This window comes from Danio rerio, chromosome 10 (genome assembly GCF_049306965.1).
Source record: "Danio rerio strain Tuebingen ecotype United States chromosome 10, GRCz12tu, whole genome shotgun sequence".
NCBI lineage: Eukaryota > Metazoa > Chordata > Actinopteri > Cypriniformes > Danionidae > Danio > Danio rerio.
The window spans coordinates 48,555,359-48,573,553 of record NC_133185.1 but is presented as its reverse complement, the minus strand read 5'-3'; the positions used below and the strand labels follow the sequence as shown (position 1 = coordinate 48,573,553).

Here is an 18,195-nt window from a genome sequence, read left to right as displayed (position 1 = left end):
CATCAGTTAGGACAATGTTAGCACCTGTCAGCTTTAATTGTGGGGAAAACTGGATAATTTTGAGCTTTTGTCAGCTAATTTCAGCTTCCGGGTTTAAAATGATTTTTGGGGCGGATCAAAATCGGTGTCGTAGCGCAGTACTGCAAGTGCAATGATGACGCGTCGGTTTCTCATTATTATTCATAGCGGAGTTTTCTTATCCTATGAGAAGAGCCGGCTGCTTAATTATTCATGACAGCACGTGCTTTCAGAAGGCGAGACAGACCTGCCAGTTTCAAGCTAGCTGTGAAAGGACCCGTGAGGGACCCACGGCACGCAGTATCCGTTCATGAAGGCTCGTATGTGTTTGTTTCCATGATCCACGGGGTTTGTTGCATGTTTTTTCCCCGCGATCTTGTCAGGGCTGATCATACAGCAAAGCTGTGTGTGTGCTGCAAGCATTTTTGTCGGGAGAGCAGCACGAGAATTGAAGAATGGCGGACATTGTCTTGTATCAGGAGTTCATTCACATTCAGACACATCGCCGTGCTGCTGTGTTTGCCTAAATCCTCCAGATTACCAGCAGGGCTAATGGTTCAAATAGACAGGTCAGGAGACCTGCTGCACTGAGTCTGCATTCAGATCTATAATTTAGGCCCGGGGATTGAGGGAGAATCCTCATTTATAGTGTTTATATGAACACGATTATCTTTATAATGATATAAATTGTGGTTGTCTGTATATGAAATTACGAATAACAAATGTAGCAGGGCATTAAATCACTGTTAATTTCTTTGCATTTTAACTTTGTGAACTATAAACTCATGCGTCTCCTCACAGTTTGTGTCTCATTTTGTGAGCTAACTGTCAACAACATTTGTTCGCTTACGTTCTCCCCTGCTGGCCACTCCCACTCCTGCCCTATGCTCACGGAGCTCCACCCCCATTAATCATGCAGTAGTCTATTCTGAAGTAGACTTTAACCGAAAGTGGGGGGTGTCATCGCCCTTTAATCAGCAAATAATATAAGTATTGCGAATGTAAACATTAAGGTTACATAGTAACCTTGTGTCCTAACAACACGCTACTTGACGAGATACGCAGTGATAAGCAATTTGGCTGTTTGCACCAGACGAAACACGACAGAAATTTAAATACAGCCATTCAGAAGCACAGAATATGCACTCTAGGGTTGGGCGATGTCGACTAATTTGGCATCGTATGATGTGTAATGTAAAGCATTGCGATGGACGATGACATCATTGTCATAGACAGCGGTGAATTAATTATTTATGAATAATTAATTAATTCATAACAAATCAATTATTCGTAGCCTACCGTTTCAACTACCTGACCCGCATGGTCTTTGTTTTACCCATAATACCCAGCAGTATAGTGTAGACAGAGATCATTTAAGAAATGCTAGATAAAACGCCAGTGTGGACGTGGAACGCTTTCGTTGTAAAATGCCATCTTAAAACTAAGACGTATTCATGTAAACGGGGCCTGAGTGTGTATTTTTTGCGAGTGGGTTGCTGCTGTGATGGGGTGGGGTGAAGGATTGCGGTGCCGGCGCGGCATCATGATGTCTATCAGCGGTGGATGATGACATCGACTATCGACCAAACCCTTGTTCACTTACTCACGAAATGGTTTATAATCTAATAAATACATATCAAACGTCTTTACATCTTTAAATGTAGATGCTGAATCACTGATATTTGTCGGTTTTCATTGAGTCACAGCTCTAAAGTTCAATTTCAAACGGTTTATTTTATTCTCCAGATCTGAGGTGAACTATCTGCTGCTGCTTTCAGTAGTACGGCAATAAACATAATGTAAAATGGCATTCAAACTCACATTATTAGCATTTAAAACTGAATAAAGCACATGAGCTGCTCCTGAGCTGATCATTGTCAGTTTTCTGTGTTTCAGCTGCAGGAAATAGAAGCCGTTTCTAATATATCAATTCGAGGTGTTGGTTAGAACAAAAAAAAATCCTTTTATTATGGAAAACATTCCTTCTAATTGCTTTTATTCAGAACACGGTCCAAATTAGACTTTAATTTAGTTTTAATCATTAGACTCACTCCTGTTAGTGCTCAATCTGGCAACCTGCGCTTGCGTTTGTTTTGACCCAGGAGTGCAATACCTAGTTCAACCACTGGGTGTCAAACTTACATCCTGCACATTTACAGTAGGGCTGAACAATATATTAATACTGCAATGTGTGAATCTGGAATAAAAGTCACATCACAGGATTAGATTATTTTTAGTTTTATAGCTTTTTATTATTTATACAATGATGACCATGTTAGTTGACATTTGAGTGTTTGATAGACATTTGATTGAACATTATTCAGCAATGCTGATGCTGAAACACATCTACAATAAGCCCAAAAGGTTGATCACACGACAAATAAGTCATCAATAGAATACTATAAGAAGGAGAAAATAATAATTCAATGTTGACCTGCTCTTTTGTCTATGTGTTGTTGTCTCTTTGCTCAGCTCACCTCTTCATGTCTTCAAATGACAGTGGTTTGTTCACGTTACACTGACAGTCATATGTAATCTTACCCAAAGTACACAGTCTGAGTCGATAGGAGCCATGATAATTAGTTCACCTTTCAAGTCTTCTGGTTTTTGAGTCGTTTGTTCGTCACGTGACAGAATGACTCAAACACGAGGACTCGAGAGATGAACAGATCAATTCTTTTTCCGGCTCTAAACGCATATGATTGGTCCGTGAAGAACGAATGACTCAGACCCGATAGAAGACTCGAGAGATGAACGGATCAATTCATCTTCCGGCTCTAAATGCATGTGATTGGCTTCTGCCGTTCCACGATGAACGACTCAAAAGACTTGAAATGAACGATACCACCTGCACAAACGTGCGCACACGGGCATGAACGAATCACTCCCTGAGAGGACTCATAGTTCCCGAGTCATATTGAAGATTCGTTCAAAATGAACGCATCGTTCATGAACGACCCATCACTAATGCACAGATCGTAAAAATGTCTATCTACAGTCGTACCTGTTTCAGACAAAATCTGTTCAAAGTGATTCATATTCAACTCAAATCAAATGCGGCGTCGCTGTTCTCTCAAGTCTCAAAAAAAAAAAAAAAAAAAACGTGCGCTCCGCCAGCCGAAATCATGTTACGCACCCAAAATTAACCTCTGCAAACAGATCGATGATGCACATTTGCCGTCTGCACTCAAGCCAACTAGCGAACGCGTCGAGTATAAACCAGGCTTTAGACTCCCAGGACTTCCTGCTGATCTTTTTGATTTTTTATTATAATTTATGCAAATGCACTGCACAGAAAAAACTTGATCATATCAGTCTAATTAAATGAACGAAATCCGTCCAAATACAGCTATTCAAATCATCTGGGGCCTCATGTATCACTGCTGCGTACGCACAAACTTTGCGTACGCCAGGTTTCACGCTCAGAATCGCTCACGTTTGGATTTACTAACAATGAACTGAACGTGGGAATGTGCACAGCTCCACGGCAGCTTTCTGGCTGGCGTACGCACATTTTTTGTGCGTGTCTGTTTTATTTCCATTTGCGACTCCTAGAGGCAGTTGTGTTAAATTCTTCTCTACAAAGTGTCTGAGCCTTGAAACGGCAGCTGTATGAGACGGGTTCAGCAGGTATATAAGGTTTCCATACCATACAGTTGACCAGCCAAACATTAAAGAGCAATTTGCAGCAGTCGCCTGTTTTCCCAATGTAATCTGAGCGATCTACTGCACGCACATTGCTATAAAGACACTATCTGAAGATGAATTTGCATGCGTGAATCAGAAACATTTCCATTCAATAAATGTGCAAATAAAATATGATGCACAAACTTATTGATGATTCCTACTTGTCTTTCTCGTGATAAATAGTAGGCAAAATCTGATATGTAGCGGGGAAAAAAAGAAGAGAGAGTTCATCAGACGCTGGATTCGAGCCGAGTTCATGCTCGAACGTATCAATTCATGATCACATGCGTCTTACGAGTAGCGCCACTGAGACTGTTCAGCGTCCTGCAACATTTTACAGATATAAACCACACTATTTCTTGTTTCTTGTTAATGCACTCAGTGCGATGTTCAGAGCCAACTGTGTTGACCGCATCAGCTAAACTCTCCCACTCTATTTTTTTTCTTTTGTTGTTAATTCCGGAGAACAAACTTGCAAATAACACCGCTTTTCTCCGGTCTACCACTGAAAGCAGCACCTCCAATTCACATTCTGTTCAGAGTTTCTCTTTTTGCTTTTGCCGTTGCTTTTTCGTTGGGTTTTGCCATTAGCATAGTCATTAGCATATTCATACGGGGGAGGAGGCAGGGAGGGGTTTTGTGCTCGTGCATGTTGCGCTCAGTTTCACGTTCATTCACAAAAGAATATGCGTGAGATTCGGCGTACGCAGTGTTTCATACATCTAAATTTTTTTCTGCGTACGCACATTTACAGCTTTGTGCGTACGCAATGTTTTAGTAAGATTTCCACGCAAGTCTTCGTACATGAGGCCCCTGGTGAATTTTTGTTCATATCGCAATATACATTGCAGCAAAACAAAACATTGCAATGTGAGATCATGCAGCCCTGACTTAAAGGGATAGCTCACTCATAAAAAAAGACATTTCCTCTATTTAATCACCCTCAGGTCATCCAAGATGAAAATTCTCAGTCATTTGCTGCACATCACAACCGGTTAACAATGACAGAAAGGCTTTTTGTACTGTCCAGAACAGAGCCTCTCCTTATTGTTCATACTGAAAGACTCAACTGTTTTCTCATCTGTGTGTTTTGTTTCCTAAATAATGTGAAACGTGGGAACGTTTTTAACAGAAAACCCTGTTTATAATTTTATCTATACATTTAGAATGATCTCATTCAATAAATCATAATAATAAGCACGCGCAATATTGATTGTGTGCACTTTAAAATACCCCTGCATTATTATTATTATTTTTTAAACAACAATGCGGGGAAGCCTTCACACACTGAGGAGCGATCACAAACCGAAAGCGGCGAGAGCATCAAAGTAGCAGAAGTCATTCATTTTTAATGAGAACCGGCGACGAGAAACAGCGCAGCTCGTCTTCTCCGGTGTGCGCGTCGAGGAGAGTTGAAATCAAGTCAACTTTATAGTATGAGCTATGACGTGGTTCGGCAGCAAGCAATCAGAATGCAGTTGTCCACCGCTTGAGAGGAGTTCAGAGAACACAGACCTGTGAACTTTGGTTCCGACCACAGTTGTTCCCAAGAGTTTGATTATTGCGGTTGCCGGATTTTCAATTATTGAAAATCGCGACGACGCGGGGCCACCTAATCACGCGGGGCCCCCCCGCGGTGCGCGCCCTGCGGGCCCGTCCGCTACGCCACTGCCTGTGCATGCATATTGGACCATCCTTATTGTCGAACCCTGCTTTTAAGAATTATCATCTGGGAAAATTATTTTCAACTGGCCAAAGTGGCAAGTGGGAGTGTCTGTCTTACCTGCCACCGCTGAAACCTACGCGCATTTGGCGGGTTGGCGAGTGTTATTGTAAAGCCCATGTATATTCCCAGGGATGGGTTGCAGCTGGAAGGGCATTCGCTGCGTGAAAACTTGCTGGATAAGTTGGCGATTCATTCCGCTGTGGCTACCCCGGATATATATATATATATATAGTACGATTATATTTATTACACATGTACATATGTATACAGTACACATGTATATATTATGTAAATAAAAACATTTATCTTGTATGTTATTAGCCGCTATATCCGTTTGTTTAGTGGTGACGTGTTGGTGACGTATGTAATACTGTTTCCAGGTCCAAGCCGCCACTCATTTGAGTGGAGAAAACATTCGTTTATGATCACGTTTTATTCCTGTCACACATTAAAGTTAATTTTATATAAAGTCATAATGTACACAATAATCTCTGAGCTTGCTGCATAACAAATACCAACATTTTAACAATTTATAAAAAATTAATCACTTTCTGGCCATCGGATATTAGGCATGGACATATATAATGCGATCGGGGCTTTCGAAAGCCTTAAAACGCTTTGTAAACGTTTATTATTACCATTTCATGAGTCTCCCCAATCAGTTGAATAGAGCGCTTGGACCCGGAAGCCGCTTCGCGTGACGTCACACTTAACAAGCGGATATCAATTGACAACACTAGTTATTATACCTTCATTCATTCATTCATTTTCTTTTCGGCTTAGTCCCTTTATTAATCTGGGGTCGCCACAGCGGAATGAACCTACAATTTATTCATTACAGCGGATGCCCTTACAGCTGCAACCCATCTCTGGGAAACATCCACACACACTCATAAACTACGGACAATTTAGCCTACCCAATTCACCTGTACCACATGTAAACCCACATGAACGCAGGGAGAACATGCAAACTCCACACAGAAACACCATCTGACCCAGCTGAGGCTAAAACCAGCGACTTTCTTGTTGTGAGGCGACAGCACTACTTACTGCGCCACTGCGTCGCTCTAGTTATTATACATATTCATTTTTTTTTCTTTGCATAATTTTTTGCAATACCTACAGAATATCTACAGAAGCCTAATCTCAGTTACTCATCCTCATGCGTTTCCAACTCCACTGAAAGAGGTTTGGAGCAACACGAGAACGAATAAATGACATGAATGTTTGCATTTGAGCCAACAATTCCTTTCATGCGCAGAATGCTAATAATGGTCACAGTCCATGCCTATGTGTAGTAATACATTTAAGTGACCAATATTCTGCATTTGGCGCTTAAATAAATGGAAATAACTTATGAAGTGAGCTCTACTGAGTGTTTATAGAGAGCGAACACACGCCTGACCCCTTGAGAAAACACATGGAAAGATTTAAATGTTGTGACACGGCTCTTTGAGTCTTTGGGAGTGGTACTTTGGATGCCGAAGACTGCGTAATAGTGCGTTCAATTACTCCGTCAATGGGGCCAGTCTTAGATATGTTAGTGTGCTAAATCTCCAACGTCAATTGGCCTTTTGGCACAGTTTGCTGGCCACTTTATTAGGTACAACTTGAAAGAACTGTGTTGGACACTCTATTGCTTTCAGAGCAGCCTTTATCCCACATATAATAATCATAAATATTTATAATAATAATAATATGTATAATAATAATAATAATAATACTCATTATTATTATTATTAATAAATGATAATTTTTTGTTATAAAAGGAGATTTTTTTCATATTTTTCCTGTTTTTAGATGCAGATATTTCACTTTTTCCTGTTTTTAGATGCAGATATTTCACTTTTTCCTGTTTTTAGATGCAAATATTTCACTTTTTCCTGTTTTTAAGTGCAGATATTACACTTAGATGCAGATATTTCACTTTTTCCTGTTTTTAGATGCAGATATTTATCTTTTTCCTGTTTTTAAGTGCAGATATTTCACTTTTTCCTGTTTTTAGATGCAGATATTTTACTTTTTCCTGTTTTTAGATGCAGATATTTCACTTTTTCCTGTTTTTAGATGCAGATATTTCACTTTTTCCTGTTTTTAGATGCAAATATTTCACTTTTTCCTGTTTTTAAGTGCAGATATTACACTTAGATGCAGATATTTCACTTTTTCCTGTTTTTAGATGCAGATATTTATCTTTTTCCTGTTTTTAAGTGCAGATATTTCACTTTTTCCTGTTTTTAGATGCAGATATTTTACTTTTTCCTGTTTTTAGATGCAGATATTTCACTTTTTCCTGTTTTTAGATGCAGATATTTCACTTTTTCCTGTTTTTAGATGCAAATATTTCACTTTTTCCTGTTTTTAAGTGCAGATATTACACTTAGATGCAGATATTTCACTTTTTCCTGTTTTTAGATGCAGATATTTATCTTTTTCCTGTTTTTAAGTGCAGATATTTCACTTTTTCCTGTTTTTAGATGCAGATATTTTACTTTTTCCTGTTTTTAGATGCAGATATTTCACTTTTTCCTGTTTTTAGATGCAGATATTTCACATTTTTCTGTTTTTAGAAGCAGATAATTCACTTTTTCTGGTTTTTACAAGCAGATTTTTCACTTTTTCCTGTTTTTACAAGCAGATATTTCACTTTTTCCTGTTTTTACATGCAGATATTTCACTTTTTCCTGTTTTTACATGCAGATATTTCACTTTTTCCTGTTTTTACAAGCAGATATTTCACTTTTTCCTGTTTTTAAGTGCAGATATTACACTTTTTTTCAGTTTTTAAGTGCAGATATTACACTTTTATGGTGATGAATATGTTATTTTCATTGTCTCATAAGTGAAATAACTGCATATAAACATAGGAGACTGAAAAAAATGCTAATCTTAAAGGAAAATGTCAGATGGCTTTTAGATGACTCTTTATATAAGGCCAAATATAGACGCTTGCATAACATTATTGAAAAATGTTATGAAAAAATTGACATAAAACACCCATTTTTGCTATATCTTGAAATATATGTTGCATATATGAAATATTTTATATATACCAAATCCAAATATGAATTTCGGCCACTATATTAGGTACACCTTACAAGTACCAGGTTGAACCACCTTTTGCCTTTAGAACTGCCTTAATGCTTCATTGCAGAGATTCAACGAGGCACTGGAAATATTTCTCAGAGATTTCGCTCCATATTAGCATGACAGCATCACACAGTTGCTGCAGATTTGTCGGCTGCACATCCATGATGCAAATCTCCCGTTCCACCACATCCCAAAGCTGCTCTGTTGGATTGGGATATGCTGACTGTAGAGGCCATTTGAGCATAGTGAACTCATTGTCATGTTCAAGAAACCAGTCTGAGATGATTGGCGCTTTATAACATGGTGCTTTGTCCTGCTGGAAGTAGCCATCAGAAGATGGAGACACTGTGCAAAGAGATGGACATGGTCAGCAGCAATACTCAGGTAGGCTGTGGCGTTGATGCTCAGTTGGTACTAATGAGCCCAAAGTGTGCCAAGAAAATCTCCCCTACACCATTACACCACCACCACCAGCCTGAACTGTTGATACAAGGCAGGATGGATCCATGCTTTCATGTTGCTGACGCCAAATTCTGACCCGACCATCCGAATGTGTCAGCAGAAATGGAGACTCATCAGAGCAGGCAACGTTTCTCCAATCTTCTATTGTCCAGTTTTGGTGAGCCTGTGTGAATTGTAGCCTCAGTTTCCTGTTCTTAGCTAACAATGGTGGCAAATTTGCGTTAACTAGCAGTTGGTAAGGTGTACCTAATAAAGTGGCCGGTGAGTGTATGTCATTTTCATACGTCAGATTTCTATGTGGGATGCTTCATAGCACTGATTCAGAAATATGCTGAATATATTTTGGGAGATAAATGAGATATTGGTCGATATTTACATGAGATCTGTTGATCCATGATGTAAATCTCTAGTTCCAGCACATAATGAGGAGGCTTTGTTGGATTGAGATCTGGTGGATGTCATATTTGGTATACTGAGCTCATTTTATATTTGAGAAAAAAGGGGCTGTAATCACAAAACAACAAACTAAAGGGGATAGTTCACCCCAAAAATGAAAATGCACTCAATATATGCTCTGCCTCAAGTGGTTTTAAACCCTTAAGGAATTTCTTTCTTCTGTTGAACACAAAAGAAGATATGTTGAAAACGTGTAACCATTGACTTCCATTGTATTAAAAACAAACACTAAGGAAGTCAATGGTTACCGATTTCCAGCATTTTTCTTCCATTGTGTTTAACAGAAAAAATAAACTAAAAAAATAAGTTTTAAACAAGTTTGAGTTAGTAAAACACGACAGAATTTTTATTTTCGAGTGAACTATCCCAACTATCCTTACATGAGTGATAGAAAGCAAGCCTGTTTTCATTGTAAACGTGTCCTGTTTATACACTGTCATCGCTCTGATGTCTAGTGCGGAAAGATAGCGTGCCCTTCAAAGACAGCGATTCGTTTGAAGGGTGTAAACAGTCCACGTGCTGATGTTATGGAGATTAAGGGTTACTTTGTGCTCTGTGGAATCAAACGAAAGCTTTAAACGTGAGTCACTGAAATCACAGGTTTCACACAACATCTATTTATGTGTTGAACTGATTCGGCATTCGCCTGAGAAATCTCCATCTGCACAGGTCTGCAGTTCCACCGCCTCAGGCTGTTCAATTATACCTGACTTTCCTGGCAAAGATAATTAAAGAAACACAATACAGATGAATATTTGTCCAATCTATAAAGCACCTCAAAACAACCAGCGTGTGCTTTAATTTCAGAACATTTATTATATATCTCTGTCAGCTTACAGACGCCTCTCATATTGAGAATGTAGTGTCATGCATTGCTCAGGTGTGAGTTCCTCACAGACTTCAGTCCAAAATCTTGATGCTTCTTTGGGTCTCGTCTATCAAATCTGAGCTTTATTTTGCATTTTCTATTGGATTCGGATCAGGTGATTGGCTAGGCCATTCTACAGCTTGATTTTCTTTCTCTGAAAGCCTCTGAGAGTCTCCCTGGCTGTGTTTTGGATCATTGTCTTGCTGAAATGTCCACCCTGATTTGATCTTCACCCTCCTGCTAGTGTAGATGTTGGACTGAAGCAGCTAATAGGATCTTCAATATTGGAAATCTGACACTGTGATATTTTGTTTTTCTGTGATATTATTACAAATTTCACCAGATGGCTTGAATAGCTCTATTTAGAAAGAATTCATTAATTGTGATTGATATGGGGTGATTTTTAAGGGTGTAAGTCATGTATAAAAATAATTAACAAATAGCAAGCTAAAATAATTACGATAAAGCAACAGAAACAGTAAAATAAACAGTGCCTAATGGTTTTCCAAGAGAGTCAAACAGTATTCAGGTATAGAAATTGAATAATTGAATAATGAACACTGCATTAATTCAGTAAAATAACTCCTCATTTAAGTTACAAATGTACATTTAAAATGCTTCTAATGTATTCTTAAAATGCTTTTAAAACACATGCAAGTGATAAACTTTAACTCTTTTATGGTTAAACTTTGCAATGACTCATGGCTTTACAAATCTCATGTATTGTATAACATTATAATGTATAACTGTTGTAGATCCTGCAATGTGACTATTGCAGACGCACACATCGTGATATTGATGCTGAAACGATATGTTATATTATAAACGATAGGGCTGCACGATACATCGTTTCAGCATCAAAATCGCGATGTGCGCATCCGCAATAGTCACATCGCAGGAGGTGTGATGCAAAGCAAAAAAATAAAAAATTTATATTTATATAATTTTTTATCATACTAGCATGTGTGAAAGTATTTAAAACAAGTGTGTTACAACTGGCCCTGTGTTAGGTTCTGCCCCGCTCTCCCCTATTTTAATTGCATGTATTTAATTACTTATTTAATTAACTTCGAAAGACAACTCAGGCTCGCCGAAAACACTCTAGCTGCCTTTTCTCTGCCAAAAAACTCATACCGGAACTGGGTTTACAAGTTGTTGACGTACTTTCAGTTTTTGCGTAAAAGGTCTATTTGGATAAGCACGAATAACGTGTTTTTACCAATACTTATTTCGAGGCTGCTGCTCCACACAGCAACAGAGAAGGCTTGGCAGAGCGAAAAATACTTTACTGCATCACTATTTTTGTTAAATAATTTTTTGTATCTGAACTGGGTTCCAGAGGCAGTTTATAAACTTGTAGCGTACTTAAAGCGGAGTTTGATCCGTATATTATTCCATTACGCTGCATTATTGACGTCTGCAATCTGTTGCTCTCTGTTTACGCAAGTTTGCACAGTAATTAAGACAATAGACTGTTGACAGAGTAACGTAAACGTTCGGTTATAAAGGTTAAAACGATGCTTGTGTAGTTGTGTCGAATTGTATGCACTTATAGGAGTTTTATGGTACGTTTAAATTACTGTCATTTGCAGACAGCAAGATAGTTGCTAAGCTAGTTAACCTTAGCATAGCTTTCCGTCACTCATAGATATATGCATCTATGCCTGTCACTTATTAACTTTTAGGCACCCAAATAGATGAGTGAGGCTGCTGCTGAGTCATTCTTGGTCCTCCACAAGCCAAAAAAAAAAAACTTGCTCTAGTTCTTTGTGGAAGAATTTTACAGTCAGTGGTGCAGCAGATAAAACAGTGATACAGTATGTAATGTGGGCAAAAGTATATCTTAAGTATATATATATATATATATATATATATATATATATATATATATATATATATATATATATATATATATATATATATATATATATATATATATATATATATATATAAAATAAAAAATAAAAATCGCAATACATAATCGCAGGGAATATCACAATGTCAATTTTTTCCAATATCGTGCAGCCCTAATAAACGATAAATATATAATATTATTTATCGACCCACAACCATAGGATTGGATCTTAGGCCCCGTTTACACTTGTGCGTTTTAGTTTTAAAACGGCGTTTTAGATCAAAAATGCGTCCACACTAGCGTTTCACCTAGCGTTTCTGAACATATCTCCGTCCACACTACGCCACCAAAAACGTATATCACGTGACCATTCGCACACTCTGGGCATGCGCGTTCTAGTATAAACAGGAAGCATGCGTCTCGCTCTGCATTTGGTTATTGTTTGTCAACAAACGCCGGTTGAACACTGGAATGGCAAAGAAAGCAAGAGAGGTATTTCTGTGGACAGACGACGAGGTCGAGTTGTTACTAAACGTAACAAATGAATAACTGCACAATGCCGCCTAAAACAGACAATAGTGCAAACAACGCTCCCATTTCTGTGTTCATGTTGTTGTTTACAGTGAAGGCTGGTCTGCTGTCTTCCAGTAGCGTTGAAGCCATGTGCTATAGTCATGTGATGGAGGCTTGAAGAATAAGAGAAGAATATGCAGTGACACAAAAGCTCCAATCAGGTAGCGAATCTCAGCAGCCCCGCCTCCGTTTTCAGATGTCTCCATCTTCCCTCATCCACACTGAGACAGAGCAGCAGCGTTTCAGAATGAAAACAGCCTCTCCAGCGTTTCCAAAACGCCCCGCTTTCGGCGCTCAAAACTCCGTAGTGTGGACGGATGGTGTAACCGTAGCATATCTCATGCGTTTTGAAAATAAAACGCATTAGTGTAAACGGAGCCTCAGTTTGGTGCCTAAAGAAAAACAACCACTATCACTTCTCAAGATCAGCTGCCAAACAAGAAAGAAACAGTCCTCACAGTAATGCAAAGTGATCGGCAACGGCTACTTAAATGAACCACTTAAAGGATTATGATTTGGCACATTAGGGAACAAGGTCAAAGGGGAACAAAGTTCTTGCCAAAACACATCTATAATCCTGCTGAGCTTCACAGCGGCTCAGAAACCAGGAGGAGCAGCTGAGGACTGATATAATCAAATGAAACCCGAGTCGTGTTGACTCTATTTCCATTAATTATTGGGTTTTCTAAGTATCTATGTTGTGTATAGCCTTTATCCAGTGCTATCTTTTCTTCAACTAACAAAAGACGTCTACTAACAAAAGTCTCTTTAAATATTTAGCTTTACTCAAAAATGCAAATGTCTTTTATCTTTGAAGTTGGGTGTTTTATAAGTCAAAGCCAATGCATTAAAAGCTATTTACATCAGGAAAGTTACAGATTTCAGAGCCATTGCTATCAAACATCATCAAATGACACTAATAGATACTTGCCAAAAGGCCCAGTTGACTAAACACTTTACATCATCAAGTAAAAAGCATAACAAACGAAAGGATTGCTTCTTGCAACAGAGATTTCCAAATGAGGATTGGAAAATGTCTGTGCTTGAGTTTTTCAAGCATGTTTAATCAGGACCTGTCTTGGAGTTTTGATTAGCACATCATTTATATTCAAAGCAGATGACGCCATGCTTATATTCCAAGAGTCTACATGTGATCATGTGATAATTTTATTGCTTTAAGGAACCCTCCACTTTATTCTTGGAAATAAGCTCATTTTATGAGTGAGGTGGAGTTTATTCATATACTAATTTTAAGAGGATCATGTGCTTATGATTGCTTGCAGATTATCCAATTTATAATTGACCAATCAGACGATAAGTTCCATATCACAGCCATCTTCGTTTTGAAGAATCCCCCCCTCCACCCCTACTCCTCCTCCTTTCCTAGATGGGTGGCACGGTGGCCCAGTGGTTAGCACTGTTGCCTCACAGCCAGATCATCACTAGTTTTAGTCCTTACCAAGCTAGCTGATGTTTCTGTGTGGAGTTTACACGTTCTCCCCGTGCTCAAGTGGGTTTCTCCTGGGTTCCCCACCGTTCAAAAACATGCAGCTTAGGTTAATTGACTTATCCAAATCAGCACCATAGACATGCTCCTAGTCAGTAGTTCTCTCTTAAGAGCGATCACGATCTGTTCATTAGCTTCTACAGCAGGGGAGTTCTCCAGCTCTACCTGAGCTCAAACTCCCCTCTCGCCTTGCAAACGGGAGGGAGCCCCAGGCTCGAGGATCTTATGAGCTCAAGGCTCTCTCCCAGGACAGCATGCCAAACAAGCTTTATAATCAATCATCAGCTAAGTCTTAACTCTTGAAACAGTCAAGTTGTACCATTTTTAAATCCATTCAGCTGATCTTCGGGTCACTTTTAGCTTAGCTTAGCACAAATCAATTAATTGGATTAGACCGTTAGCATCCATAGCGAAGCTCCTTCGTTATTATGCCAGAATGGGAGTATAGTTCCTAGCCATTTTAACCTATAACTTGCATATGTCAGTCTTAGCACAGGAAGGGTCAAGCTTTACATAGAAACATTATCTGAAACCCTATTTGAAATTTTTGAGACGCTAATGGTCTAATCCGATTCAATGATGTATGCTAAGCTAAGCTAAAAGTGCTCCAGCCAGACCTGAAGATCAGCTAAATTAATTGAAAAATTGTAAAAGTCAACTGTTTAACTCAAGGTGACCTGTAATTTACTCTATTACCCTATTTATACCCTATTTATACCCTATTACCCTATTTATTTAAAAACTACTGTTCCTTTAAAGGCAAAGCAAGACTACTTAAACATTTGGCATTGTTGTCAAGCACTGGCAGCTTCATTTGTTGTTTACTGCAAAACACTAAGATTTAACGTCAAGGCGGTAACAGCAACCTGGCTTAAACGTCCAAAAACAAGAGAAGTACAATGTTAGCAGCATCAGAGTATTGAGTCACTGTTTACACTGGACTGTCTTAAAGCAGATTCACCAATCACATTTGTAACCATTTCAGCAACAAGAGACTTTCCCCCCTCCCTTAACAGCAGAATCAGCGCCTCTTCCCAGAAGATACGTTCCCAAGTTGTGCAAGACTAAGATTCTTGCAATGCTTATGTGAATTAGTTGGTGGTCTGGCGCTGTTTCTAAACCAAGGCTGTCTTCTGATCAACTGTGCATTCAGGACGTTTACCCACATTTGAAATCTCAAAGAATGGGCTGTTTTCCCTGAGCTTGACCCCACTGTACACAATGGAGAGTCACAAAGGAATGTAAATGGTAACAGTGCTCTCTGTCAACAGCACAGTCAGTATAGATAAGAGTTAGCCGGTCTGTGTTTGGTTAACCGGCAGCCTGCAAAACACAGCATGTTTGACAGTCGTTACACTAAAAAGGCTTCAGGGTCATTTGGGGTGGGAGCAAATTCTTAGCTGAAACAATTGTGCCATAAAGTGGCCTCATAGGGCAATTCAGCACAGCAGACCAATGAAGCATCCTCAATGCTTGTCTAATGCATTGCATTAAAATCAATGCCACCAGAGGAGTTGGCATACTTCTCTGCACTGAACTGGATAGTAATGAATTATATGCAATCTGGATTAATTAACCAGATTCCAAAAATCAAGTAGTTTCAATTAGAGTAAGTTTTTTTAAAAAATGATTTATAATGTTACAATAATAATAATAATTAATGTTATCATAAATATGTAATCTAAGAGATTATATTACTAAGTATACATTTGATCATGTAATCAAATACGGGTTACAAAAGCCGTAATCTAAATGTAATCCAAAAGTAGCCAGATTACACTACCGTAAATATGTAATCCAAGAGTTTATATTAGACTAAAATCATATTATCATGTAATCAAATAAGAGTTAACACAAACGTAATCCTAATGTAATCCAAAAATAGCCAGATTACATTACGATAAATGAGTAATCTAATAGTTTGTATTATAGAATACAAATGAGGGTTAGCACAAAAGTAATCGAAGTACTTTTAATTTACATTTAGATTACATTACCATGTGTATTCTAATAGTTTATATTACTAACACCACAAAAGTAATCTAAATGTAATCCAAAAGTAGTCAGATTATGATACCATGAATATGTAATCCAAGAGTTTATTATTACAGACTACAAATCGTATCATGCAATCAAATAAGGGTTAACACAAAAGTAAAATAAATATAATCAAATAGAAGCCAACAGCACAAACGTAATCTAAATGTAATCCAAATGTAGTCACATTACATTACCATAATTATGTAATCTAAGATATCATATTAAAGACTACAAATTTTACCATGTAATGATTTCTTAGAGATTATAATACAGACTATAAATTGTATCATGTAATCAAATAACGGTTAGCACAAAAGTAATCTAAATGTAATCCAACAGTAGCCAGATTACGTGACCCAAAATGTGTAATCTACATGGCAAATTTTGTGTATTTTGCAACCAATAACTGATTACAATTCATAAATAATCCACCCAGCTCTGATCAAACCAATATGATTTAGCTTATAGCAGCATGGTAACTTATCTGTCAGTTTTTTCACAAAATCTGCACAAAATTAATCTAAATGTAATCCAAAAGTAGCCAGATTACACTACCGTAAATATGTAATCCAAGAGTTTATATTAGACTAAAATGTTATCATGTAATCAAATAAGGATTAACACAAACGTAATCCTAATGTAATCCAAAAATAGCCAGATTACATTACGATAAATGAGTAATCTAATAGTTTGTATTATAGAATACAAATTTTATCGTGTAATCAAATGAGGGTTAGCACAAAAGTAATCGAAGTACTTTTAATTTACATTTAGATTACATTACCATTACCATGTTTATTCTAATAGTTTATATTACTAACAGCACAAAAGTAATCTAAATGTAATCCAAAAGTAGTCAGATTATGATATCATGAATATGTAATCCAAGAGTTTATTTTTACAGACTACAAATCGTATCATGCAATCAAATAAGGGTTAACACAAAAGTAAAATAAATATAATCAAATAGAAGCCAACAGCACAAACGTAATCTAAATGTAATCCAAAAGTAGTCACATTACATTACCATAATTATGTAATCTAAGATATTATATTAAAGACTACAAATTTTACCATGTAATGATTTCCTAGAGATTATAATACAGACTATAAATTGTATCATGTAATCAAATAGCGGTTAGCACAAAAGTAATCTAAATGTAATCCAACAGTAGCCAGATTACGTGACACAAAATGTGTACTCTAAATGGCAAATTTGGTGTATTTTGCAACCAATAACTGATTACAATTCATAAATAATCCACCCAGCTCTGATCAAACCAATATGATTTAGCTTATAGCAGCATGGTAACTTATCTGTCAGTTTTTTTCACAAAATCTGCACAAAATTAATCTAAATGTAATCCAAAAGTAGCCAGATTACACACACACACACACACACACACACACACACACACACACACACACACACACACACACACACACATATATATATATATATATATATATATATATATATATATATACAGATTATCATAAATGTGTAAACTAAGATATCATATTACACACTACAAATTTTATCATAAGAGTTAGCACAAAAGTAATCTAAATGTAATACAAAAGTAGCCAACAGCACAAAAGTAATCTAAATGTAATACAAAAGTAGCCAACAGCACAAAAGTAATCTAAATGTAATCCAATGGTAGCCAACAGCACAAAAGTAATCTAAATGTAATCCAATGGTAGCCAACAGCACAAAAGTAATCTAAATGTAATCTAATGGTAGCCAACAGCACAAAAGTAATCTAAATGTAATCCAATAGTAGCCAACAGCACAAAAGTAATCTAAATGTAATACAAAAGTAGCCAACAGCAAAAAGTAATCTAAATGTAATCCAATGGTAGCCAACAGCACAAAAGTAATCTAAATGTAATCTAATGGTAGCCAACAG

At 37.5% G+C, this 18,195-nt stretch overlaps 1 protein-coding gene across 1 annotated transcript in view; it reads left to right on the top strand.

Annotated features, from left to right (window-relative positions):
* The window catches only part of hapln1b (hyaluronan and proteoglycan link protein 1b), a 61,671-nt gene that overhangs the window by 21,213 nt on the left and 22,263 nt on the right, over positions 1-18,195 (top strand). The window lies entirely within an intron of this gene.